The sequence below is a fragment of the Gordionus sp. m RMFG-2023 genome, chromosome 4, assembly GCF_954871325.1.
Source record: "Gordionus sp. m RMFG-2023 chromosome 4, tfGorSpeb1-WG-v2, whole genome shotgun sequence".
Classification (NCBI taxonomy): Eukaryota; Metazoa; Nematomorpha; class Gordioida; order Chordodea; family Parachordodidae; genus Gordionus; species Gordionus sp. m RMFG-2023.
In genome coordinates this window covers 33,833,391-33,851,785 of record NC_088778.1, presented here as the reverse complement: position 1 = coordinate 33,851,785, position 18,395 = coordinate 33,833,391, and the positions used below count along the sequence as shown (strand labels likewise).

General features: G+C 28.4%; 1 long non-coding RNA gene across 1 annotated transcript in view; it reads right to left on the bottom strand.

Annotated features, from left to right (window-relative positions):
- Positions 1–4,886: 4,886 nt before the first annotated feature.
- Positions 4,887–18,395, bottom strand: part of LOC135929188 (uncharacterized) — a 39,795-nt gene continuing 26,286 nt past the window's right edge. The window contains exons 7-8 of the long non-coding RNA XR_010572507.1: positions 5,281–5,506; positions 4,887–5,118 (exon numbers count right to left, since the gene is read on the bottom strand). This is a non-coding gene — a long non-coding RNA (uncharacterized LOC135929188). The remainder of the gene's footprint in view (positions 5,119–5,280; positions 5,507–18,395) is intronic.

Here is an 18,395-nt window from a genome sequence, read left to right as displayed (position 1 = left end):
GTTTTCTATATGATATCTATCAATTTTATCTATTTATTCATTTAGGATATTATAATGAATGAAAACTAAATCGAGTTAATAAATATAGATAATGATGTTGATACTAATAATAATAGCGATAATGAACAAGAAGAATCAACGATATCTAATAAAAGACGAAATACAGCAAAAATCTGGGAATTTTATACTAGTTGTGATAACAAAAAAAAAGGCTATTTGTAATAAATGTAAAAAAAAATTATCTATTCCTAATTTTGAACCTCCGGATTATGGACACATCTTAAATCCATCCACCCAACTTTATATAAGAAATGTGAACAAATAAATAATGGCAGTAAAAAAATTAACACCATAAAATCATTTTTAATTAATAATGTAAATAATAAAGCTAATTTAAATAATTTAAATTTATTCAAAATAATTTAGCCTTTTCAATGGTTGAAAATGAGTCATTTAAAAATTTAATAAGCTTTAGCAATCCATCATTAACATTAATTTCTAGAAAAACACTTAAAAAAGAAATTATGAAACATTACCATAGTTCTTTTATCAATTTAAAATCTGTACTTTATAAAATTACTTCTAAATTTTCTTTACCAATGGACATTTGGTCCTCTCCAAATAAAATACCCTTTATGGGCATAACCATTCATTATATTGATAATGATTTTAAATTAATTAATCATTTATTAGATTTTATTCCTTTTAAATCAGCTCATAATGCTATTAATATTTATAATATTTTTAATTCTGTATTAAAAGTAAAATTTAAAATTGATTTTTTTTGTATTACATTAGATAATGCTAGTAATAATTTAGCATTTTTAAAAATTTTAAAACTAAAAGACAATTTTGATAATGTGTGCAAATGTTTTTGCCATATTATCCATTTGTCTGTCATGGCTGCATTGGAACCTCTAAATCCAACTTTAAAAAAAATAAGAAATTTTTTAAAAATTTTTTAACTTTCTTTGAAAAAATATACTTGAAAAAATATATCTTGAAAAAAGTCCAAATTTAAAATTTCCTCACCCTATTTTGGATATACCAACACGTTGGAATTCAACGTACCAAATGCTCGAAAGGCTATATTGCTCAAACCTTATCTCACAATATATACCAATCATCAACAAAATACTATATGAAGAATATTATATTAGTGCCTTAGCTTGGAATAATATTGAAATATACCGAGAATTTTTAGAACCATTTTTTGCTACAGAGATGGCCTCATGTGCTAATACTCTATCAGTTTCAACAATCATTCCTTTATATTCCAGTATTTTTGAGCACGTTGAGAGTTATAATAATAATCCTAATGCTATTTTAAAGACAGCTTCATTAGCTGCCTTGACAAAACTTAATAAATACTATAATTTTAATAAACACCTATATATTATTTCAACAATGATTGACCCAAGGTTTAAACTATCAAGTCACTTAATAAAGCATAATAGTATAGAAACTCTTATTGGATGTCTAACCAATGAATATAATATTTATACAAATAATTACAATTCAGCTGAACCTACAAATGAAACACAAAATAACAAAAAATTATCCTTTTTAAAAATATATCAGGTTAAACCTAGTCACAACAATAATAACTTAGAAATAAGCAAATATGTGGATGAAGCCACAATTTGTAATGATACAAATCCACTAGACTGGTGGAAATTAAATAAAAATAGATATCCAATATTATCAAAAATTGCCAGAGATTATCTTGCAATTCCAGCTTCTTCATCTAGCTCTGAAAGGGCTTTTTCAGAAGGAAGGTATCTTATAACAGATCAACGTTGTTCACTAGATGAGCATACTATCCAAGCTTGCCTGGGCTTAAAAAGTTGGATGCGCATGAAGGATTCTTCTTAAATACATAAATTTTTTTCTTTATATTACAATCTTTTGCACTATATTTTATATAAATAGACAATTATGTTACATTTTTAGTGTATTCATTTTGCTATGTGCTAAATAAAAAGTTTCAAAATATACGTTTATTATTTGATTGGTTTATTGATTTCAAAAATATATTAGTTTAAAAAAAGAATTTGGATTTAGTAAAATTTTGGGAGTTGGTTCTTAGCCCTGTTTTTATGGTAATGCTTCATGATTTTTTTTCCCATGTTTATTTAAAACTAGAAATTAAGAGTTTTATAATCACTATTTCTATTCTTTTAATTAGTAATTTGAGTTTAAACCAATACCAATATAAACCAATATATACCAATATAAACCAATACCAATAGCAATACCAATACAAGAAATAGAAAATATTGTTTAAACCAATACCAATATTTGAGACCCAATACCAATACCAATACAATATTTTGTTTATATTGGGTTTTTAATATTGGTTCCCAGCCCTAATGATAACATTATTAACAAATTATTTTCATGCGTGCCACATTCTAATGATTATTTTTTAAATAATAAAATAACCTTAATAGAATATTTAAAAAAAACGTTAATCATTAATTTAAAAGAGGTGACATCCAAAGTTTCAGACCCTTTTAGAGGTTCGAATGACAAATTTGCTGACTCCAGGTTAAATATATATCCCCAATAGGATGTAGGTTTAACGGTTGATATGGATCACTAATTTTTTCCATCTCAAAATGACATATTTATTGCAAATATATGCTTCAGATTCTTGATACCCAAGTCCTGCTTTCCTCATTGTTCTATAAATCTTATTTTGCATTTTTTCACCCAGATTTGTTCATTAAAAAAGAAATTTACACCCCCGGATCAGTAACCTAAATTGACCCTTTAACCATACATGATGAAGGTGCTTGTTTGGTTGTCGCGCGTGTTATGTTTCTATAACTAAGAAAAAATATATGCAATTTATATAAATCACCTATTTTTAAACAAGCCTATTAAATTTCCGAACAAATTGTTCCATCACTCCCTAGAAGATGAAGCCTTTTATTGTAAAATTTATTTGCTGGAAAGGTGGTCCTTGTTAGTCTGTATTCAGGAAACTTAGATCGCAAAAAACTACATTAGATATTACTTCTATGCAACTATTAGTATTTCTTCTGCACTCCTTCAGACATTTACTTAACTCAATAATTAATATGTATAAGTTGGATTAAAGTAAATTTGAGACTCCATGGCTTGTCGACTCAGAGCATTTATTTGGGTAATTGATGTTGAGTCGATATATATTATTTACCTCATCTGCTTGATTTCTTCAAAACACATATATAGGATAGGATTAGCTTAAATTAAACAAAAAATATAGTGTATATAATATATATATATAGGGTTTAGAATAATCTTTATATCACGTGATTACTTACCGATATCTCGCTTTACGTAACAATAGCCTCAAAAAATCGCGTGTCCGATAAAGAATATTTTTTTTCATATTTGCCCAAAAAATTGGCTTTGGCATTTTAAAATTAAATTAATACGCATTTTGATTACGTTTACGCATGCGCGCGCTTTATAATCAGAGTATATAATTTTTTTTCCCGCTAAAAATTAGACGGGCCAATAAAAAAAAATCGGATCAATATATTTTTGCATGAAAATTATTTTATAATATTTTAAAAAATGCAAATAATTCGAATCAAATATTGTAAAATTTATTAATTACGAATTAGAGACCTTCATGGGCCGGGCTGGCCCGTGGTCAGAATGGGCCGGGTCATGGAGCCAATATCATATTTTCTAGCGGGCTTAGGCGGGGCCTGGGTTATCAAAAAAATTTTTTAAATGGGCTTTGGGACCTAAAATTATTCAATTTAATTTTAGTTTATTTAAAACAAGTTGCTTAAACTTTAAAAAAATATGGCTATTTTCTTTTTTTTAAAATAATTACGAATTTTAAGTTAATGTAAAACAAAGCGAATTGCCTAAATACCAGAGTTGTTAAAAGATACCCTTTAAATGGATCTAGATACAGATACATCGTCTAAAGTAATATCTAGGCACAGATATTTTAATCAAAAATCTAGATAAATATACCACATTTTTATATCTAGATACAGGATCGAGATACTTGTATCTAGATCCTCTCTGCTAAATACACTTAAATATTGTTTATTTTATTTTTTAATATTAAATACAATAAAATTAAATTTATGGATATGGAACAGGGCTCGGGAACTTTTTTTTTAAATATTAGATATAAACCAGGCCGGACTTCGGCCTAAAAATTATTTTACTACGGGTCTGGGCCCGGCTTTGTCGAAAAATTGAAGGTTCATGAAGGTCTCTGTTGTAGTTGACGTATACCCTGTCAATCACATTCATTTACCTGTCAGATTGATGGATTACCACCAAATAGAAATGACAAATGATTATATTTTTTTTTTTTATTAAAGAACATCATATCAATAACTATTGGGGAAATAGTTCAAATATTGGATCAGATTATTCGAATCGAGTAAATTTTTATTGGTATTCCTAAGTAACTTACCAATAAAAGAGGAGATAATAAAGATGACAAGTTGATGATGTTAGTGTCTTTAATTGATTCAAATGATGGTATATAATAAAAAGTTAACTATACAATTTTTAATAAAAAAATAAATGTCAATCATTTGTTTAAAATATGAATGACCTTCAAAAAAAACGATTATTACCTTATAGTCAAATTGGTTATTCTCAAAAAATAACAATCTAAATACACGTATTACGTAATTAAGTCGTACATAGATAAACAATTTTTAAATATATTATCACCCTAGAAAAAAGAATGACTGACATGAGTAAATGAAAAGATGTAAATTTCGAAAGAAAATTTATTTTCATGTTAATAATTTTTTAAAAAAATTAATAAAATTTTGCTGGCAATATTCATTATTTGTGTGACTTCTCTTATATAATAATAGTTGATAGATTTTATTTTTACATTTTTTTAGGCATAATTTAATTTAATTATTTATGATAACAATTCATATATCGAAAGCAAAATGAGTGTCATGAAAAGTATTTCCATCAATCAACAGCGTTTATGAGTCAAATATAAAAAATTTCTGAACATCAATATATTAAACATAATAAAGAATATTATTGTGATTTGAATTGATTATACTATATTATTATATAATTATTGAAGCTAAGATTTCACACTATTTTTTCCATAAAATTTTGACCAATCTAAAATAAGAAATAATCAAAAAAAATATGTAGAAAGCAATTTAAATTACATAAGTTATTTACTTGGAAATATAAAAGTCAAATTGAACTTATTTTTATTTAAGTGCAGTATACCCAGAGAATAGTAGAAAATTTAAGTAAATAAAAATATATAAATTTTACTTAGATATTTCTTAGATGATAACAAATTACTGGAGATCTTCTAACGCTCTTTGCCACCTACTACCCCTCCTCGATGGTGGATCGTTCCGTCTTATCGGATGATACGTTCTCCATATTGGCGTTCTCCATGTTGGTCTCCATGTTGATCTCCATGTTGGTGTTCTCCATGTTGGTGTTCTCCATGTTTGCGGTCTCCGATCTATTGAAGGTTGTGTTATTCGTCTATCTGTATGTAAAAACGACTTTATGCTAAGCTCTGATTGGTTTTTTTTAAAGCAATAATATTATTATATTTCTTTATTTACTATTATTTTTTAATATGTCTTGTTAAAATAGCCTTCACACGATTTGTTAATTTTGATTTATAATATTGTTTATACAACAAATAATAGATAATGTTTATAATTTATAAATAGTCTTGATTCATTCCTCGTTAAACGATGAGCATTTCTACAAGATTACCTTTTATTTTATGGAGACATATTTACTACCTAAGCAATGCAGATAGAAATAGTTCTAATACACAAATATTAATATGAATAATTTTAGATAATTCGCCGAATAACGAATAGATTATTATTTGATCGTTAATTTCCTATTATTCATCATTTATTAGTGTGACACATTCTTTCTTTCTTTCTTTCTTTCTTTCTTTCTTTCTTTCTTTCTTTCTTTCTTTCTTTCTTTCTTTCTTTCTTTCTTTCTTTCTTTCTTTCTTTCTTTCTTTCTTTCTTTCTTTCTTTCTTTCTTTCTTTCTTTCTTTCTTTCTTTCTTTCTTTCTTTCTTTCTTTCTTTCTTTCTTTCTTTCTTTCTTTCTTTCTTTCTTTCTTTCTTTCTTTCTTTCTTTCTTTCTTTCTTTCTTTCTTTCTTTCTTTCTTTCTTTCTTTCTTTCTTTCTTTCTTTCTTTCTTTCTTTCTTTCTTTCTTTCTTTCTTTCTTTCTTTCTTTCTCCTTCTTAGTCATTAAATACGAGATTTTATCGAATCAAGTTTAGAATAGAGGTAATATTCTTTTAAACCTTTATAACTATTTTTTTGTAGGATAGAAAGTAAAACCGAATTGACCTATTAAAATAAAAGTTTTTTTTTATTTGTAAATGGCGATTATTTTTGGCAGATTTTTTTAAAAATCTTTGAGATCAGCTGTTTTACGGCCAACGAAATAAAGTCCATAATCTAAAAAGGGGGAAAGGGCAAAGCTTATTGGACCCAAGACGGGTGGCTACCAGCTGAAGCGTAGTTTCCAGGAATAGAAGGGGTGAAAACCTTGACGCTATTGTTTGCAAGATTCCAGCTGATTGTAGGAAGATCCTCATCCATACCCATCTACAAAAGGTAAAGGTGATTTCCAAAAATGCTCGAATTGTAGGGGGGGGGGGCAAAGTTGATAAAGCCATACTTTGAAGATCGTGGATAAAATCTTTGTCACGAAACTACGTTTAGAGAAATACAGGTATGGTTGCCCGAAGTTCGACAATTGATCCAATTTTTTTCCCTACAAACACGTGATTCATCATGACGCGAGAGCAACACTAAATACAGATGGGTTGTATGAAATGGAGAAGCATATCAGGGGTGAGCAAGGGAGGATAAAATTGAAATTATGATTAAATCAAAATACTAGAGCTCGTTTTACTGGTGCCGAATCCGCTGTCTGAAGCGCGGCGTTACATTTGGATATTTTTAAATCAGTATCGCACTGTAATGTATCGTGTTACTTATGATTCCAGGAAAAGTTTTTCAAATTTTGTATTTGGTATTTATCAGAGTTGTTAAAGGATCTAGATACAAGTATCTAGATCCTGTATCTAGATATAAAAATGTGGTATCTGTATGTAGATAGATTTTTGATTAAAATATCTGTATCTAGATATTATTTTAAACGATGTGTCTGTATCTAGATTCATTTAAAAAGTATCTTTTAACAACTCTGGTATTTATTAATAATTTAGGTCGATCATTTTTTTAAAAAAAATTTTTAAGTGTTAAATAATAATTAATTTAATTTTAGTAACAAGTTTTTATTTATAAATCGGTTCTTAACAGCTGTTAGAAACACAAATGCTACTCTAACAAACGAGGACAAATATTTGTGCTTATGCGTTTTTAAAACGTAACGTCAAAGAAATATTCCAGGACTGCCTCATCTTAATTAAGGAGAATTGAAAAACGCTAAAAAGAGATCAAAAGACATTGGATTTTTTTTTTATTCTCGTTTCAATCTCTAATATATTTAAAGAAAAGAAGGGATGTTTTATAGAAGGTGAAAAGCGACATGAATGTGTAATTTATTATATTCCAAATCATACAATTGTTACAAAAGGCGCAACAGTTATTCAGGGTTCAAATATAATTCTTCCTTACCCAGGTAATGCTATATAAAAAAAAATTTCAGCTTATTATTCTAAGATATTCTTTAACTGGATAGGATAGTCTATAAAAATATTCGTAAAATAGTATATCCAAAATTCAAGAAAATTTAAAGGAATAAAAAAATGATGGATAATCGGCTAACTCAGTATTCTATCCAGATAAACATTTACGCGAGCCTGAAGATTTTGCTAGATCTCCATAAGGTCTGAGCATCTACTAGCGAAGTCTCGAGGCCTTGGTAATATTTTTCTGGCTAAAATATTGAGTTAGTCATCTTTAAAAATCAGCTTAAAACGACCGTTTATCAACACTAGTATCAAAGTAAACGTAACCAAGTTCAATTATACATATATATATATTTTTAAGAAAATGCCTGAAATAGGTTGTGGGTTAGTTAATAATTATATGGTTGCTATAGTGTTACATTTCATATAAATTGGGATAATCAAAGTTATATGGTTTAATAAAAATATTTTAGATATTAACTTGCTGAAGGACCAGATCCCTGAGCGTCTGTGTTCGGTAGAAACCATATGACATTTAGGCAAATAAATGTTGTCCAGAAAATTATGTTCATTTTAAAAAAAATTTATTCAATAATTCTTCTTTTTAATATAAACCTCAAAAATAAGATTTTATGAATTTTTTTGGGGGAGGAAAATTTAAAGAATTCTTTCAAAATATACAAATATACAACTTTTTATAATGATAATAGGAATTAATTTAATTATTAATTTTCCCGAACAAAAAAATCAAATTAAACCCCCAAAAAATGATTTATCAATCATTTTTGGATCAATTTTTTTGGAAATAACAAATTATATATCTTTACTTTAGGGTGAGAATTAAGTTTGTATTTCTTTTTCAAAGTTAATCGTATCCTCCTTCTAAATTTAAAAAAAAGGAAGATTAAATATGATTTAATTATTAAGAGATTCATTTGGAAAAAGAAAGAAAGAAAGAAAGAAAGAAAGAAAGAAAGAAAGAAAGAAAGAAAGAAAGAAAGAAAGAAAGAAAGAAAGAAAGAAAGAAAGAAAGAAAGAAAGAAAGAAAGAAAGAACAACTTTACCAGTTTTTTTTGTTATATCTCATTTTTAAAAGACAACAACATGTTTCATTCTAAGGTAAAAAATAAATATCTTCCCAAAACAAAAATGTGTAATTCAATATTGTCACCCTATAATAAGACCAATAATTTAGAAAAGAATAAAATATTTTAAAATAAAATTGAAAAAAAGGCATAAATTATTTTATTTTTTTTTTAAAAAGTATATAACCCGCCATAAATGTTCTACAATCTTGACAAACCCGGGAATAAAATTTACCTAGCGGATAAATATACTGTTGTTATGTCGCATAACTTTAGCCAATTCCATTAAAGATTAGCCCGGCTTTTAGCCCTAAAAATTAGGCTGAAACCTCTAAGTTGAACCTAAACTTAAATATTGGAAACTAAATCTTTAGGATGAAAACTTGACAGAATCATTTTGGAATTGGTCAAAATTAGGTGATTTAAACAACACTACGGATAAACTTAACTTAACAGTGCTTGCCTCACTTAAAAAAAATAAAATACGGACTACGCCGTGGTTACTTGGGAACTGCGTTTAAAGCGTGTGCAACTTTACTCAATTATCCCATTCATTTGGAATTGGAATGGCTAATTTGTGATGAGTCTCGAAAATCATTGAGTTATATATATACTATATTATTAACTTACAGGAAATGAATGAAAAACTGGACAACGAGATTAAGCAGATAGATCCTCAAGGGTGTGAGTTGGGATTTAAACTCAGATTTCCCTTGTCTACGCTATTGTGTGTAGGGTTTCGAGGGCTAAATTCTTTCTAGGTTGTATCAAAGCTCATTCATTAAAAAGTGCAAAGTCATCATTCGGTGATGCTAATTTTTTTATAGAACTAATATCCATATTCTAGGAAATTGTGTTATATTCGTGGGCAAGATTAATTAATTTTTTTTTATAGTTATAGTTTGTCACCTGTCTTGAGTCAAATCTTTGATTGTTAATGCAACGGTGTTTCTCGTGTTATTGGGGCATACCCAAAATTTGTTTTCATTATTGAAAATTTTAATGTTCTATCTTAATTTTTAAGTGCTTAAACATTCAAAATTTTTTATTTGTTGGGTGGTTTTGTGAGAAGATGGGCATATGCCTTGTTACACCATACTTCCTCTATAAGAAGTTAACATTTAATTAATTTTAGAAATTATAATATTTTTGACATTTGCGAATTGATTATTGGTTGTATTGTAACTTGTGATAACTGGTTAACTAGTATATTTGATATGTTAGATTTAATATTATGGAATAATATCATATTTTAAATTTTTAAAGTTTAAATCATAAATCATAATTTTTTTTTAATTATCGTGAATGATACTCAGCATTATCTAGCAGCTATATGAAAAATTTTAATTTTATTAACAAATGGTGTTTAAAACATGCTCAACGCAACGTTAAAGAAGTAAGCCAGAACAAGCTATATATAATATGATAATTTGGGAAGGGTACCATTAACATGTCATTTGGTTTTAAAGTTACTTAAGTTTTATTAAGTGGGAAAGGACATTCTTTCTAAAACTATGCTATTTCCTCTATTAAATCTTTAAAAAAAGAGAAGATAATATAGTCATTTAAGTTTATAATTTCAATAAAATTAAGATAAATTCCCCTTTATATTAATTAATTAAATCTCATTTTTTTTTAAAATGATTTTAAATAATACTAATTTTAAATCGTTTTTTTCGGTAAATTACATATAATTAATCTTCAAAAAAAACTCTTTTAACCGTAAAATTGACATATATAATTGTTATTATCGAATTTTATGATTCCAAAAATTTCCATTGACGAATTTAAGTCACAAAATTGTTTTTGGAATATTCTTCATTCTTGGGGGGGGGGGAATAATTGCTAGAAAATTATTCAATGATTATTATAAGCTTTACTTACATTATATATTTTGAAGTTTACCAAAAAAAATTATTAAGCTATTTTTAAGATAATGTAAAATTTTTAAATGCTGGTATAAATATATTTGTGTTCCTTCCTTCCTTCCTTCCTTCCTTCCTTCCTTCCTTCCTTCCTTCCTTCCTTCCTTCCTTCCTTCCTTCCTTCCTTCCTTCCTTCCTTCCTTCCTTCCTTCCTTCCTTCCTTCCTTCCTTCCTTCCTTCCTTCCTTCCTTCCTTCCTTCCTTCCTTCCTTCCTTCCTTCCTTCCTTCCTTCCTTCCTTCCTTCCTTCCTTCCTTCCTTCCTTCCTTCCTTCCTTCCTTCCTTCCTTCCTTCCTTCCTTCCTTCCTTCCTTACTTCCTTCCTTCCTGCCTTCCTTCCTGGTTTTTAGCTAACGCCAAAGCTCAAGAAGTCGCTAGAATACACTAGTAATAGGGTATATTTCTCACCCCTTAGGGTTAGGGATAACTCTTAGTTCTTCTAAGAGCGGAAACAGCTGTTTTAGTAAACTTTGATACACTCTCCCCCTCGCATTATTTTTTATTTTATTATACGATGATTCCTTTCTTATAAATGCAACTACAGCCATTTCATATATTTTGGATCCTAGTCTACTTCAAAACTTTTGCCACTTAATATAAAAAAAAAGATAAAATGAATATCGGACAGTGGCCCATCCGGGATTGATATTTTTTAAAAAGGATTCAGAAACAGCTGCAGGGATTAGGTTTCCAGAGTCGTTTGGAATCTAGATCGCCATTTTGTTGCACTTTAATCAGTATTTTCTACAAATTGACCGGACTTATTTAAAGTTTTGATTACATTCAACATCACTGACACATCGGCTTAGATAAACATTTCTTTAAAAAATTGAAAAGTCTTAACCAATCAACGCATTCTTTAACGTGACATTCCAGTGGTGTTGATAGACGGATGCCCATTAATTAGCTTTGATATATTTAAACAAAAAAAGAAGAAGAAGTTGCAAATAAAAATCGGCTGATCTAAGCGCATATGTGAATCAGAATTTTATTTTATTTTGCTAATTTCGACTTGGATTTCTTTTTTTTTTTGATTTGGTAGAGAGACAAGAGGAGGCAGTAGAGGTACAAGAGGAGGCAAAAAAAATAGGCGAAATAAGAGGTGGGAGGGGTAAGGGAGTAAGAGTAGAGTAAGAAGGGAAAAAGGTATGACGGAATAAGAAAAGATAGGATGACAATATCGTCATTAGCTTGGATGGGGATATTCCTTTCTCTTGATCAACTTCAACACCTTCTTAATATTACGATGATAGTAAGTTAGACTATATTTCTGTTTCTTCTTTTAAAATTGATCACGTGATATTTTCACCATTTAAAAAAAAATCGGTTCTATAATATGTCAAAATTATTTAAGTTTTGATTCTGAGGGTCCTAAAGGCCACCAGAAAAGATGAAGGCGGAAGATGGGCGTAAATTTTCTAATAAGATGTGTTATTTTTCAACTGTACCATCTACTTATTATATATAATATATGTTCAATAATCAACTATATTACTCATTTTTTTAAAAATTTAATTTGCTATACATCTTCCTAAGAAAATTTTCTAAGATCTTACACCAGTAAACGAAACTACTTTGTTATTAAAACTCTAAGAAGTATATTCAATGAAGACATCTTTTACTCATTTGTTTAATATTTATTAGATAATAAAGAAGAGAAGAGAGAGATATTGATTCTGAATGAAAAGCTTTACATAATCGGAAAATAGGAAGTAATATTAATGTTGATGATATATTTTAGACAAGGGGAAAATGAGGCGATAGAAAGAGTTGATTCGCTAAACCAAAGTGAATAGTTCAAACTAGGCTCTAAGAATATGAATAAGTAATTGTAATTCTGAGATATATTATGAATAGGTAATTGTAATTCTGAAATTTATTATGAACATAATAAAAATTTAATCTTATAATATAAGATATTTTATTTTATAAAATAATAGAAGCTATACGTGAATGCACAATACGAACGAAGATATCTCTTATGGTATCAAATTTTCTGCTGTAATTAGTGATAAAATAATATATAGGTATGGGTTCCTGATAATAAAGGAATAATAAATTAATTGATAGTTACGTTTCTTTTTTTTTTTATCTCGAGCTAAATAGTTTAAATCCTTTAAAATAATAAAGATTAAAAAAATAATTATAAATTACGTTTTAAATTTCAATAATATTCCATCCACCAGATGGCGTAAATCCAATATTTTTTAAAATAATACCATAAGAAAATGAATCTATCTTCTATTAATAGAGCAATAATCACCCCAAAAAATAATACCGATTTTTGTAAAAATTGAACTTTCTTCAATTTCGGCTTTAAGACCAGCCATCTGTAATCTGTCTAAAACGATTTCGCAAATTTTTTTTATGTGCCCTTCTTTGTTTCGACCAGAAATAATAACGTCATCTAAATATGCACCTGTCATTTTGAAAATCAATCAACAACTCATCCATATATCCCCGGAATATAGTAGGTTTCCTTGTCAATACAAAAGGCAATCGTAGTCACTATCGTTAGGAATTCTTGAGATTCCGATTCTACTACCATCTGTAAATACGCATACTTCAGATCTACGGTAAATTTATCACTACCTTAGATTTTCTCTAACAAATCGACACGATAATCATACAATAAACCATTTGATAAAGCGTAACTTTAAAATAAGCGAAAACTCGAATATCGCCATCTTGCACATATTTACGGTCAATGCTGGCGCCACCTTACGCTAGTTATAGCCGAATCAATCTTTTTCCTGTTAGGGTCCTTGTCCTTGGTTCAATCTTAATGTTAACATGGGTCTTGCCCTTAGTATCTAACAGATAGTGACTATATGAGGTCAATGGATTGGTTGGCCTAATTTTTGGTCGCCCAATGCCTATCCATATCCAACCATGACGCTTTCGCACCAGTGTCAAAATCAAATTCAACACTTTTTTCTGCTCGATTCTGTTGATTTTTTTGAATCTTCCATATATTATGAATTGAATCACTTGATGACACTCTTACAATATTTAAATTCTTTGTTTCGCAACAAACTGCAAAATGAACAATTTTTTTTACATTCGTTACATGTCGCGTTTGTGGGTGAACATCTTTCCCGGTTATTAAGGAACCAATGACGTATAATTGTTATAATTCAAATTTATCAAAAAAATAATAATTGTTAAACCGGAAATGAATTTGTATGGGTTCAATGCTCGGACCCTTACATTTTCCCAAGAGTGTAAATGTGTCAGTTAGTTTAGGAATTTTTAATTGCTTCAAACTTAACGATTGATTGAGTTAGTGTCGTTAAACGGCTCTCATTTTGAAACCGATTTGTAAAAACGGTTAAACTCAGTATATTATCCAGAAAAGTATTATGCAAGCCTAAAGATTTTGCTCATAGATGACACATAGGATTGAGCATCTACCAGCGAAACTCGATGCTCTAGAATGTTGAGTTAGCGGTTTTTAAAAATCGGCTCAAACCGAACCATTTAGCAACACTAGATTGTGTTTTTTTTAAAAAAAAAACCAATTTATTTTAAGATATACTAATTTTAGGAAATTAACCAATTACTTTTGCTATAAACTCTCACGAAACGAAAATATTAAACTAAAAATGTACACTGTTTTAGCAATATATAGTAGAAGCCTGTGCTTTGGAACTCTCCTGCTAGTAGAACTAGTATGAAGAAGAAGAAAAAATTTAGATTTGATATACCAAATTTTTACACGCCTCGATTTAAAAATATCTAATGAGTATGACTATTTTACTTCTAAATAATATCTCCTGAATAAAAAAGATGGGAGAATTCGTGAGATTTAAATTATTCCGGAAGTCTCGGCCCTAAGGCATGCCGTTATATTTCCTATTTCGCTAATAAATGGTTTCTGTTTATTGACCCCAAGAGATTCTATGATTTTTTTTATCTCTGCTTATTATGATGTCTTAAAAATGCCAAAATTTTGAATCGTTTAAAAAAAAATGTATCCCACTAAATAAACGCGTACTGATTATTGACTCTAAGTTTCAGAAGTTAATGCTCCCAGAAATTTGATCGACTTGACGCTTAAAGGCGTGATCATCATTTTTTTTTTATTTAACTTATATTAGTAAGAGCTAAATGTATAGAATTAATAGGCTAATAACTATCAAGCTGGTTAGATGAATTAAGCAAATAAACATAAACAAACATTCTGAAAATTTATTTTTCAGTCGTTTTTTATTGGTAAGGTTGATCCCGCATTTAATAGGTAGGTACTAATAAACTAAGAAAGATTGCCATAGGTTTCGATAGTGTTTACCCTTCCTTCTAATCTTTCTCCAGCCAGATATGGTAAAAAATTCAATGGTTCTCACACTAGGGACTCCACTTGCGCCGCACCATTCCTTTATTAACATCAATATATATCAAATCCACTCAAAGCCGAGAATAAAAATAATTACAAAAATTTAAAACATTTTTTTATATATTTAGCCCCGATTACCATCAAATTTTTTTTAAAAAAAAAACCTTTAACACACAAAAATCTAACATTTAGCAAGCATTTTAAAACGCGGTGCCGGTATAGCCACGGTATAAGCCCTAACCCTAACCGTACAACAAACTGGTTAAAAAGTAAAGATATTCCCAAATCATGACACATATATAACCGAGTTCAGTATTGTCAAAACCACCGTCCAGAAGTCATTAATGCATTAGCCTAAAGGATAAGAAACGCTTGTGCGACAACAACAACTTTTTCACTTCCTTCCTTTAAATTACACTAACAATTTAGAAATTATTTCGTGAGGTTTCCGTACGGATAAATAGGTTATATATTCCGATGTTAATTAAAATTATCTTTTCAACTCATCTAGATATTTCTCAGCTCAAAAAAAAGAAGAAATTATTTCTAATTTATAAGTTATGTACCTTCATGAGCTGAGTTGGTTTGTTTTTAGTTCTAACAAACAAAAATATACATCTAATAGCAAAATTTTGCCTCACATTTTAATTCCGAACTTCCTTCCTTTTAAATCCTAATTACGCTTGTATATGATAGAATTTAATATTTTTTTCGAAAACTCTGGGAAGAAAAAACTATTTTTAGGATAATGGTCTTAATTGAATAGTTTATATTAAACTGGAAAATTATAATTTATTTGACGCAAAAATTATAAAAATGATTTATTTTTTCTTTCATATTATTTACAAATTACTAAAATTTGGCAGAAAATATTATATATATACAAATTACTAATTTCGCAAGGAATTTATAAATAATTTCATTGGTTTATAATAATACAAGTATATATAATTTTGCATTCCGATTATCCATAGAATGGAACACCTCCGCCGAAAAAAGGATTCCAACCACCGTATCCAAATCTGCCCCAAACGCCGTATCCAAATGGACCCCAACCGCCGTATCCAAATGGACCCCAACCGCCATATCTGACTGGGCCCAAACCGCCAATCCGACAGGGCCCCAGCCACCGAAGAATCTGTTACCAAAACCTGGGTATCCTCCATAAAAAGATGGCGGTCTGAAGACAGGAAATGATCCTACCATCAAACTGCTAAGACATGTAACTAACTAAAAATAAAATCTAGTGTTTAAAAGAATTATATTTAATATATTTAGGATTAAATTAGTATTTTTAAACGGGCTCTAACTCATTACTTCATCCAGTAAAATATTACTCAAGCCTGAAGATTCCAAATCTTGGAGGGTTTAGGCATCTGACTAAAGTATAAAAAGGGCCGTTTAAGAACACTAGATTTAAATAAAATATCTTTAAAAAATTAATTTACCATCATTGATACTGTCAGATTTACCAGATTCGACATCATTTTTAGTTTTTTTAGTTAATTTATATTTTTATTTTTGAATTAGTGAAAATATAGAGAGAAAAAAATGAGATATATATATATATATATATTATATAATGTAAAAAGATTCAATTGTATCATATTATTAATCAATAAGATTAAGAAAAACAAGACATAAACATACTTGTTCCATAATGTTATTGAATAGTGAGGAAACCTTTATTGCGGTTCTCAAAGTATAAACCTTTGTTCTTATATTTATATTACTTGAGAGTTTTTATTATTCCTTTTCTATATACAAATTATCAAGTTTCTTTATTTTTCTATACCTAATAGTTTGTTTAGTAGTTATTGCTTATAATAATACTAACTGTTTTCTAAGTTTTTTTAAAAAAATAAACATCCGTAAAAAAAACAAATAGTATAATAAACAATAACTATACAAAACAAACATAATTGTATTTTATTGGATTTGAATTGTTTATCCCCATTTAGGAATATCTAATTTTCCAGTTTAATAGGGGGGGGGGCACTCTGTTTTTTCAGATTTATATTTTATATCCTTCCTGAGGTGATTCTGACAAAAATTCTCGAAGAGTGAAAAAGATAGGAATAAAAGTCTCCAAAATTTGTTATTTATCATTTATAGTAATAAATGTTAGAGATTGTAGATCTGGGCTGAAAACCCAAGGCCGGGACCTGAAATTATATGAATATGGCAGAATATAGCATAATTCTAAGAATTTTCGTACAAATTTAATAAGGCCATTCTCGGACACTAAAATTTTTTTTTGATATTTAAAGCAAATTATATTAGTATTTTAATATCTGAAAATAAATTGCGTGTTATACTTTGTATATTTTAAGATCGGTTTAACTAAAATACTTAAATCTAGAAATAATATTATAATAAATTAGCAAAAAAATTAAACAAGTCATGTAAATGATATGATGCCAAAAACAAATACAGATTATATCATACACAATGATTTGTTGTGAAAAAAAATAGATATAGATAACAAAAATATGATGGCCGAAAAATTCGTACAGATAAGTTATGGCCATGCTAAATTTCTAGTTAAATTCCATCTGCCAACTAGCACACATTGTTCGAACAGGAGAAAAATCAGCTGTTTTATTTTATCCCTGTTGCAAATAAATGTTTAATATTTTATATGAATAATTATTATTTAAGGATTTTTTTCTGACACTCATTTCCCGTTGTAGTAAACACTTTCAAATCTCAAATTTGCTATTCTCGCGGGATCAATCAATTCCCAATAATTAAATTCATAATATAAGAAAGTATACAAGTATTTTACTTTCATATACTATAATTTACATGTTAGGTATTTTAAACATGCCGGAATTCATTTCCGGGTAAAATCAGATTTTTGCATAAATTTCTCTGAATCACATAAATTGTAGAAAGAATTTTTGCTGCAACACCTATATAGATCAGAAAGGAAGAATAACAGATATTTATTTTAATGCATCGTTTGTAGAAATTCAAATATTTTTTTAGTAATAAATCTTCAGATCTTTAATTCGGCATTGGTCATGATCAATTAAATTTTTTCCAATTTCGTCAAAATTTAATATTTAAAGCACATATATGTATTTTTTTTTTTTTTAGCTATCAGACAACTTTTAGGGAAATGGAATTTTGTAATGGAAAAGATCCTTCCCCATTCCTATGTCTTTCGTAGTTCCATCTTCAACTATTAAATTGGTCATTTTCCTTAGAATTTTTTTTTCACTTTAAAAAGTTTTGTTATACGAATTGCCTACCACACATTGTTAGAAAAAGACAATCAAATAGCCTAGTTGTTTTTTATTGTATCATGTTCTCAAATAAATAGTTAATCATTTGTCAAGAAAAATATAAATATTTGGGTGGGTTTTTTTCTGATCTTAGACCCTTTCTAAT